Source organism: Zingiber officinale, chromosome 8B (genome assembly GCF_018446385.1).
Source record: "Zingiber officinale cultivar Zhangliang chromosome 8B, Zo_v1.1, whole genome shotgun sequence".
NCBI classification, from domain to species: domain Eukaryota; kingdom Viridiplantae; phylum Streptophyta; class Magnoliopsida; order Zingiberales; family Zingiberaceae; genus Zingiber; species Zingiber officinale.
In genome coordinates this window covers 6779624-6789701 of record NC_056001.1, presented here as the reverse complement: position 1 = coordinate 6789701, position 10078 = coordinate 6779624, and positions in this window count along the sequence as shown.

Genomic DNA, 10078 nt, shown 5'->3' with positions numbered 1-10078 from the left:
GAATGCACCTCGATATTTATAAATCCTCCCGCATATGTTGCAGATGAGTCTTCAAAATTATATGTTTGCTTTATTTTAGTCTGGTGACTCCTTTTTTTGCTCTCGTCGCTTTGCCAATAATTGAAGATTTTACTCCAATTGTCCGACGTGATGAAGGTTGTCTTTTTCCCACTATTCTTGGCATGATGATCAATACATGCCGAATGTGATCACCATTTTTTTTGAAAAAAATTCTTCTAATTTCCATCTCTTAATAAGGGTCCCAAGTGGATGACCGTTGAAATGGAAAAAAATAATTATTTATATATTTACTTAATTGTTTAATATATATAATTAATCAGTTATACCTTAAATTCAGACCACCAGAGTTCTTTTGTAGGTCCTGGAGTGCTTGAATATGACATTGAGTTCCCTCTCCAATAGTTATTCATGATTTGATTAATCTCATAAATAACACTTACTGAATTTTTGAATCTATCATAAAGTTACAAATAAACAACATTAAATAATTGAGCTAGCTGAAAAATTATAATATTTTAAATACTTATGAGTCTCCGAAAGGCACTATATACTGTCAAGTGTCAATAATCTCAGAAGACGAGTGTTTGATAGGTATTAGCGACTGAAGATGCGAAGGTGAATGGGAAGGTCCTATTGGTGACTGGAGTGGGGAAGGTAAATGGGAAGGTCCTGCCAGCGACTGGCCATGTGAAGGTCTTGTTGGCGACTAGCAATGTGAAAGTCCTATCGGCAACTAGCCATGTGAAGGTCCTACCGGTGACTAGCCATATGAAGGTCTTGCCTAAGGGTGGTACAGGTATCGTGCTGACAGATAGTGAATTAGTCTGGCAAGTGGTAGACCTCTATCGTCTATGCCCACCCCTTCGAAACTGCCAACCCAAAATCAAAATTTAATAAAGCAAATAAAAACTTGATGTTTAATAGAGAACATGAAAAACCTTATAATATGCATAATGAATGAAGATCCGAGAGTGCAAGAATCAACAACTAAAATGTCAGCTCTAATCACCTATAGGAAAAACATACATAGCATAAATAGATAAAATATAATAATTTTACAATAAGACAATATATAAACAACTAATTGAGCTAGGAATTTCACAAACTTACAGATTAAAACTAAATTTAATGATAAAAAAACTTACCCTATATGTCAAAAATCAAAGTCCTCATTATCATCCTCATCATCGTCGTCGTCGTTCTCCTCCTCCTCATCATTCTCATGAATTCACTGACAACCATGTTTATCACTACTCCGTTGGGATCCTGTAATGTTGGAATAATATATTTCTCGGTGTAAAATTTATTTACAACTTTCTCTTGTTGATATACAATGTCTTCCCAATGTTCCTCAATTTTTTCCCGTGCTTTCATTTTACAAACAACCCACTAATTAATTTTGTCACGTTTCAAACTAGGATATGAAGAATAGAAAGCTTAAATATCTTGTTGTGTCAAAATAAATGGTTCATATCTCCTATACAATCTTTTATGATTTATTTCAACCAAATTATACCATGGATGCAACTTCATCCCTCTGACAGGGCCAAACCATTTATGATTGACTTCAACCAAATTATATCATGGATACACATTCATCTCTCTGACAGGGTCAAGCCAACGACACATAAATAAGATAACTCACATTTTTAGGATAGGGTATTCTGTCTCTATAATTTCATCTAACAAATCATAAAAATCATTATTTGTACCTCCGTCATTGGATGACTAAACACATACCCCACTATTCATTGTAGTCTTCCTTTTTCCATATAGTTCAGTATAAAAATTATATCCATTTATGAAATATGGTAACCAAGTGCGTACCATTGCTTTTGGACCCCCATGACAAATGGAATAACATTTCTTGCTCAAGGTGAGTTTGATTAGCATAAACCTAAATTCAAATTAATATGTTATTCATTTAAAAGTTAAAATATGTGTAGACCAAATTTAGGTAAAACTACTTACATATGATTTGAACCATGGTGTAAATTCTTGATCGCAGAAGCGATAAAACTCTAGTATCAGCATTTCAAAACATAAGTTTTGGAAAATCCTATCATAAAAAATTAAATTATAATAAAAATAATTTACGATATAAGAAAAAAATAGAAAATATATACAAACTTGAAATATGATGATACTTATGGACAATTAAGTAAAACATATGTCTGGGATGCTTGCCATTCTTGATCAGTTAAGTATCTCTGCTTACATGGTCCACTTGGCCGACCAAGATTGTTAAAAATTGAGAATGAGTTTAAATTAGGATCAATAGGACTTTTATCATTTCTTCCCCGTCTTCGTCTTTTGGTCTGAACGTGAGGCTCAAAATAATACGATGCAAAAGTTATTACTTCCTCCATAATATATGCATTAACAATAGAGGCTTCAACATGTGCCTTATTTTTGACTTTTTCCTTTAAATGATATGAAAATCTGATTGTAATATAATAATTTGTATTAGATATTTATATATAAAAAAATTATCAATTTTTATGCATTAATAACGAAGTATAGAAGATGTAAATTATACTTTTCAAATGAATACATCCATCGAAAATGGACAGATCCTCCAACTTTAGCCTCATATGGTAAGTAAACCAAAAGATGTTCCATTGAATCAAAAAATACTAGTGGAAAGATCGTTTCCAAATTACACAAAATGATTGGAATGTCTCTCTAACTTCTCCATATGTGAATGTCTCAAAACTGTTGAGCAAATATCATGAAGGAAAATGCTTAACTTTGTAATGACACCCTATACAAAATTTGGTAAGAGTTCCATAAAAGCAATAGGAATTAGTCTTTCCATGAATATATAACAATAATGACTTTTTAAACCAATCAATTTGCATTCCTTTATATCAACACATCTCACAAAATTAGAGACATATCCATCAGGAAATCTCAATGATTTCAACCATTCACAAATAACATGTCTCTATTCTTTATTCAATGTATAAATTGTCTTTGGCTTTCGTCGTCTACTACTTTCATGCACATCAAGAGTGGGTCATTTACAAACGAGTCACATATCTTTTCTTGCATTCAGATTGTCTTTTATTTTTTTTGACGATATCCATAACTGTATTTATGAGATTATCAAAACTAATTTTCTCAATATGCATTACATCGAGATTTTGATGAGTCAAATTACTATACCAATATGGTAAATTCGAAAATATACTCCATTTAGTCCATTTATGTGTACTTCTATATTGATCTATTGTACCAAGTGGCTCTTCAATACCAAATGGAAAGTGAAGTACTTTGTACCAAATATCTTGACCTATCAATCTAATGGCGGAGGTGTTCTTTCAATTCCATTCCAAGAGAATTTATCTTTATTTCTTCTGAAATTATGATTTGGTGGTAAAAATTATCCGTGACAATCAAAATAACTCAACTTCTTCCCATGTTTCAATCTGATCAACTTTAATCTCTCCATACATATTGGGCATCCAAAGATTCCAACAGTAATCCAACCATATAGCATATCATAAGCTGGAAAGCTATTTATGATCCAAAGAAGAGCAGTCTTCATTACAAAACATTTGATTAGTATGAACGTCGTATATAAGAAAACATTCATCTCATAGTTGTTTTAGCTTTGCAATCAATGGTTGTATATAACATCTATTAACTTCTTCAGATTTTGTGGACCAGGACAACTAATGTTAAAAATATATACGATGTTTTCATACACATCTCAAGTGGAAGATTATACAGAGTTAATATAACTGGCCAACAAGAATAGTGTCTTCCTGATTTACCAAATGGAGCAAATTTGTCAGCACAAAGACCTAACATAATATTTTGAGTCTCCTTCTCAAATTCAAGATATGTTCAATAAAAATATTTCCATGCCTCTGCATCTGATGGGTGACACATTAGCCCCTCTTCTGTTCGATGATTTGCATGTCAAGTCATGTATTCAGCAGTGGTCTTTGATTCATAAAGATTTTGTAACCTAGGAGTTAAAGACAAATAAAACAATTGATTGTATGATTTACATCATTGTTGACTCCTTCTGGTTCTCTTGTACCTATCTTGTTTACAAAATTTACAAACATCTGCATTTGCATCATCTCCCCCAATATAGCATACAACTATCTCTGTAAAATTAATCCTTTCCACCGAAAGGCCTAATTCTTTCATAATTGTTTTTATAATGTAAAAAATCATTGGGTAGTATATTATCACACAACAATGCCTCTTTAAAATCTTGAACAAAATTATTAAAGTAATCTTCTGACACATTATACTCTAGCTTGGCATTTAACAGTCTTGCGGTGAATGATAACTTAGTGTTCCTATCACAACCATCCCATAATGGTTCATCTACAACACTCAACACTTCCTAAAATTTGAGATATGCTTTATTATTCACATTTTCATCGACACCTGTTACTTGTATCTCTTTCAACGGTGATGCATAAGTAATAAACCTTTGCTCAACTATTGGAGGACAACTAGAACTTAGACCATGTGGTTCGGGAATCAAATTCGAACCTGCTACATCAAATATCATCCTCTGATATGAATTTAATTGATTATAATAACTTTGATCGCCAGAAACTTGTATATTGTGTCTATAATAATCCTCATCAGATATGAATAATTCACCGTGACATATCTAATTATATAATTCACAGTAAAACTAAATCTATAGAGATGTTATGAAACTTTACTAGATGGTAAAAATTTCCTATATACCATCCATAAACTCAACATTACTAGATGTAAAATTTAAAAATTATTTCAACTAGTCATAAACTTATCAGTTAAACCCCGAAGGTCAAGTAAATTCTTTTTATACATCCAATTTCTTTCATACTGTATTTTATTTGTTTCCAATAAATTACATTAATAAAAACTCCTAGACAACACACTAATGGTCAATATATACTTAGTTCACATACAAATGAAAATAAAATATAACAAACATTGCAAATTGGTATCATTATGAAAATAAGGGTGGGCGGTATTACCTAACTAAGGTAAACAAGGGAGGCCACGACCGGTAGGAGCCAGCAACATCTGCCCGTGCCCGCCATGGCCAGGCGGCGAATAGCCTCCTTGTATCATCCCTACACTAATTTTATCATTTTCAAAATATATTATTCCTATACTAACACTATCATTATTAAAATAACTTGTGTAAATATATATACCTAACAAAGGTGAAAAAAACAAGTGTCTCTTCAAGCCATGTCAAATCCAAACCTGTACAAATAATAATATGAAATTTACAATCAAATAAAAGAGTCCACAAATTAACAAATATAGCCTCCCCCCCCCCACAAAAAAAAAAAAAAACAAGGTATCAGCACCCAGCGGCAAGACACCAGCCCCCTGTGGGCAAGCATTGTCAGTTAGCGATGAGGCAAGGCTACCAGCGACTAGTCGTGGCCAGCCACCAACAGCCAGTGACCAGCTATAGCTGTCAGCGAGAAGCCACAGCAGCCTTCAGCCAGCCAAGGGAAGCCTCACACACCCTCGGCCAGCCAAGGGAAGCTACGACACGTTGAATTAGAGGAGAATAAGTCAAATTAGAGGAGACCTTACCAGTCCGAAGATCGTTGTAGGAATCGCCGCCACTGTCTAGAGAGAAAAGAAATTAGTGTAAGGAAAAAGAGGAGGGATCGGGTGTGTTTGATATTTTAAGATTTTTTTTTGCAATGAAATAATTTCATCCCCAAATTTGTCCCAAATTTAGGGGAGAATATTGTTTTCGTTAGAAATATTTGCAACGAATAATATGATTTGCTGAAAAATTGCAACGAAAACTATATTCATTGCAAATTTTAATAATTTCTTTTAAAATTATATGTCCAAAGTCGGTTAATGGACATAGAGAGCTCGGAATTAGATGAAATTTATTTCTATGGGTTCGTCTAGTTCCCTAGTTATATAGATATCCTCAAATATTTTTTTGACGCAATATATTTTGATCTATGATTTTTTGAACACCAATGTATCTGAAAAAATTTACAACGAATCCATGAATTCATCACAAAAATTTGCAACGAATTATAAAATTGTTGTGAGTATTTTAAAAAATAAATTGTCTGATGCCGATTAATGAACCTAGAGAGCTCAAAATGAGATAAAACAAGTTCCTATGTGTTCGTCTATTTCTTCTGATTATATATATATGCTCAAATATTTTTTTGACATAATATATTTTTATCAGTGATTTTTTGAACCCAAATTATATATTTTTTTAGATATATTGGTGTTGAAAAAATTACTAATTAAAATATATTAGGTCAAAAAAAATATTTAAGGATATTTATATAATCAGGGGAATTAGATGAACACATAGAAACTAGTTTATCTCATTCCTAGCTCTCTAAGTCCATTAATTAGCTTTGGACAATTTGTTTTTTTTTTAAATACCAAGTTTGCAACAAATTTAAAATTCATTGCAAATATTTGCAATGACTCTATAAATTCAAATTTGCAATGAATCACTAGATTGGTTGCAATAATTTGCAATGAATTATAAATTCATTGCAAACTTGAGTAGTTTTTTTTAAAAAAAAATTGTCTGAAGCATGTTAATTGACCTCGAGAGCTCAGAATGAGACGAAATAAGTTCCTATGTGTTTATCTATTTCTCCTGATTATATAAATATCCTCAAATATTTTTTTATCATAATATATTTTGATTAGTGATTTTTTAAATCTGAATTATATTTTAAGGCACATTAGTATTTGAAAAATAACTGATCAAAATATATTGAATCAAAAAAATATTTGAGGATATTTATATAATCAGGAGAAATAGACAAACATATAAGAATTTTTTACGTCTCATTCCGAGCTCTTTAGATCCATTGGCTGACTTTTGACAATTTGAATTTTTTAAGAAAAATATTCAAGTTTGCAATGAATTTATAATTAGTTACAAATTTTTGCAATGAATTTATAATTAGTTACAAATTTTTGCAATGAATGGATGAATTCATTGCAAATTTGTGACAAATCTATGGATTCGTTGCATACTTGAGTATTTTTTTTTAAAAAAAATAAATTGACTGAAGTCGGTTAATTGACCTATAGAGCTTGAAATAAGATGAACTACATGTTCATCAACTAATTAGATTTGTTTTGTAAATCCAACATGTTCAACATACATTTGAAATTCATCTAATTGATTTAAAAAAAGGGCAACCCGGTGCACTAAGCTCCCACCATGCGGGGTCCCGGGGAAGGATCCATTGTACGCAGCCTTATCCTGATTTTTGCAAGAGGTTGTTTCCAGGATTCGAACTCGTGACCTTTTGGTCACATGACAACAACTTTACCATTGCGCCAAGGCTCCCCTTCAAATTCATCTAATTGATTTAATCAAAAAAAATATTGCATCAAAAAATATTTGAGGACATTTATATAATCAAGAAAATAGACGAATACATAGGAACTTATTTCAACTGATTTCTAGCTCTCTAGATCTATTAATGGACTTCGGACAATTTGATTTTTTTTAAAAAAAATTTGAAGTTTGCAACGATTTTAGAATTTGTAGCAAATGTTTGCAATAAATCCATGGATTCATTGCAAATTTACAACGAATCCATGGATTCATTGCAAAAATTTGCAACAAATTTATAATTCATTGCGAACTTGAGTATTTCTTTTTTAAATAAATTGTCTGAAGCTGGTTAATAGACTTAGAGAGCTCCTAATGAGATGAAACAAATTTCTATATATTCGTCTATTTCTCTTGATTATATCAATATCCTCAAATACATTTTTGACACAATATATTTTGATCAATAATTGTTTAAACCCTAATTATATTTTTAAGACACATTGGTGTTTGAAAAACCACTGATCAAAATACATTAGATAAAAAATATATAATCAGGGGAACTAGACAAACACATAGAAACTGGTTAATATGGGTTATGATGAGTGGGTTCAAGAGATGACGTGGAGGTCAAGATGAAGTGGGAGTCAAAGTGAATATAGACTGGTATTCGATTCTGCTGATAGCCTGGCCTCAGAGTCCTTAAATCTCGTTCGTGTAGCTCCGAAGTAGAACGCTCGTATAAGGCCAACCAGTTGTAAGTTTGGTAGAATATAAGAATTCTAAGGTTTTATGATGAAAAAATAGAAAATTGGGCACTTGGTCAGTTAATGGTCAGACAGATTTAGAGGAATTCGATCGAAGCTTGACCGAATGTAAGGCTTTCTATGGGTGCTCGACCGAGCAAAGCCCGGGCAGGCCCAAAGGCAATTAGCCCTATACAACTCTTAATATACGTTCGACCGGATAAAAGCTGAATAGATGTAAGGTTCTATATGAACACCCGACCGAGCAAGGCCCGGGCAGACCTAGAGATACTTAATCTTGTATATAGAGAGCTCTCAATACGTGTTCGGCTGGGTAAAGGCTGAATGGATATAAGTTTCTCTATGAACACCTGGTCGAGTAAGGTCCAGACGGACCCAGAGATACTTAACCTTATATATAGAGCTCTCGATATGTGTTCGGTCGGGTAAAGGTTGAACGGATATAAGATTCTCTGTGAACATCCTGTCGGGTAAGGTCCGGTCGGACCGAGAGATACTTAACTTTATATAGCTCTCGATATGTTTGGCCGAATAAAGGTTGAACGGATATAAGGTTCTCTGTGAACACCCAACCGAGCAAGATCAGGGCAGACCCAGGGATACTTAACCTTATATATAGAGCTCTCGATACGTGTTTGGTCGGGTAAATGCTGAACGAATATAAGGTTCTTTGTGAACACCCGGCCGGGGAAGGCTTGGACGGACCTAAAGATACTTAACCTTCTATAGAGTTCTCAATACGCATTTGGCCAAGTAAAGGTTGAAAAGACATAAGGTTCTTTGTGAACACCAGGCTGAGCAAAGCCCAGATGAACCCAAAGATACTTAACCTTATATAGCTTTCGATACACATTCAGTCAGGTAAAGACTGAACGGACATAAGGTTCTCTGTGAATACCCAGTCGGGCAAAGCTCATATGAACCTAGAGATAGTTAACCTTATATTGCTCTCGATACGGATTCGGTGGGGTAAAGGCTGAACGAACATAAGGTTCTCTGTGAACATCCGGTCGGCCAAAGACCGAGTGGACTTAATAATATTTTATCTCATAAAATTCTTTATACATACACTATCATTCGAATGAGGATAGATTAAACATATGACTCTCTGTATATGCCTGGCCTGTTAAAGGTCGGACGAGTTTAAATTACCTGAAAGTATAGTACCCCTAAAATAAAGTTCTAACATGCATATTTTATTATATGACTCCTCAAGTGAACTTATGAAATAACAAGGGTATTATATTAGTTTTTGAACAAGTTCTTACAATATTTAATATATGGTTGAACAGATTAATACAATAATAAGTAGTGCGGTCGGCCTGGTGGAGAGGCTGAGATGCATTCAGCAGACAAACAGTAGATAACATTTTGACAACCTGTCATAATTGTCGGGGAATATTGTCTTTAAATCTCCTGTGAAAACTAATTGGTTTTTGATTAATGAATCAGTTATAACATTATTCTCCTTCAACAACATCAGTAATGGTGTAGAGCATAAACGAAACAAGAGGTACATCTGTGGGTAGAAAAAAGATTCCTCTGAACTATCATGAAACACTCAGGTTGTACTTTCTCCCATCACTTAACAAACTCTAATAAACTGGGGACCACCTCACAATCGCAGAGGTTATGTGAGGTGGTATAAAAAGGGGAATTCTCTCCGCTGACAAGGTACACAAACATTTGCATCTGAAGTCCTACTTTCTTGCACTTTGGCTACTGTTCTTCTTCCATTTTTCAAAAGAGGAGACTAACTTGAGCGTCAGAGGGCCTAGCTAGGAATTTCCACTCCGGTCCATGTCACTAACACTTTGTTGGATCGTCTTGCTGTGCACAGGATTGTTTTGGAGTTCCATTAGATCTCGAGAAGCTCATTGTTTTTTGATCATTGGAGCCAGCGCACCATCTCATAGCCTTTAGACAGGATCACTAGTGTTATCTCATTTCATGATCTTTAGGTTCA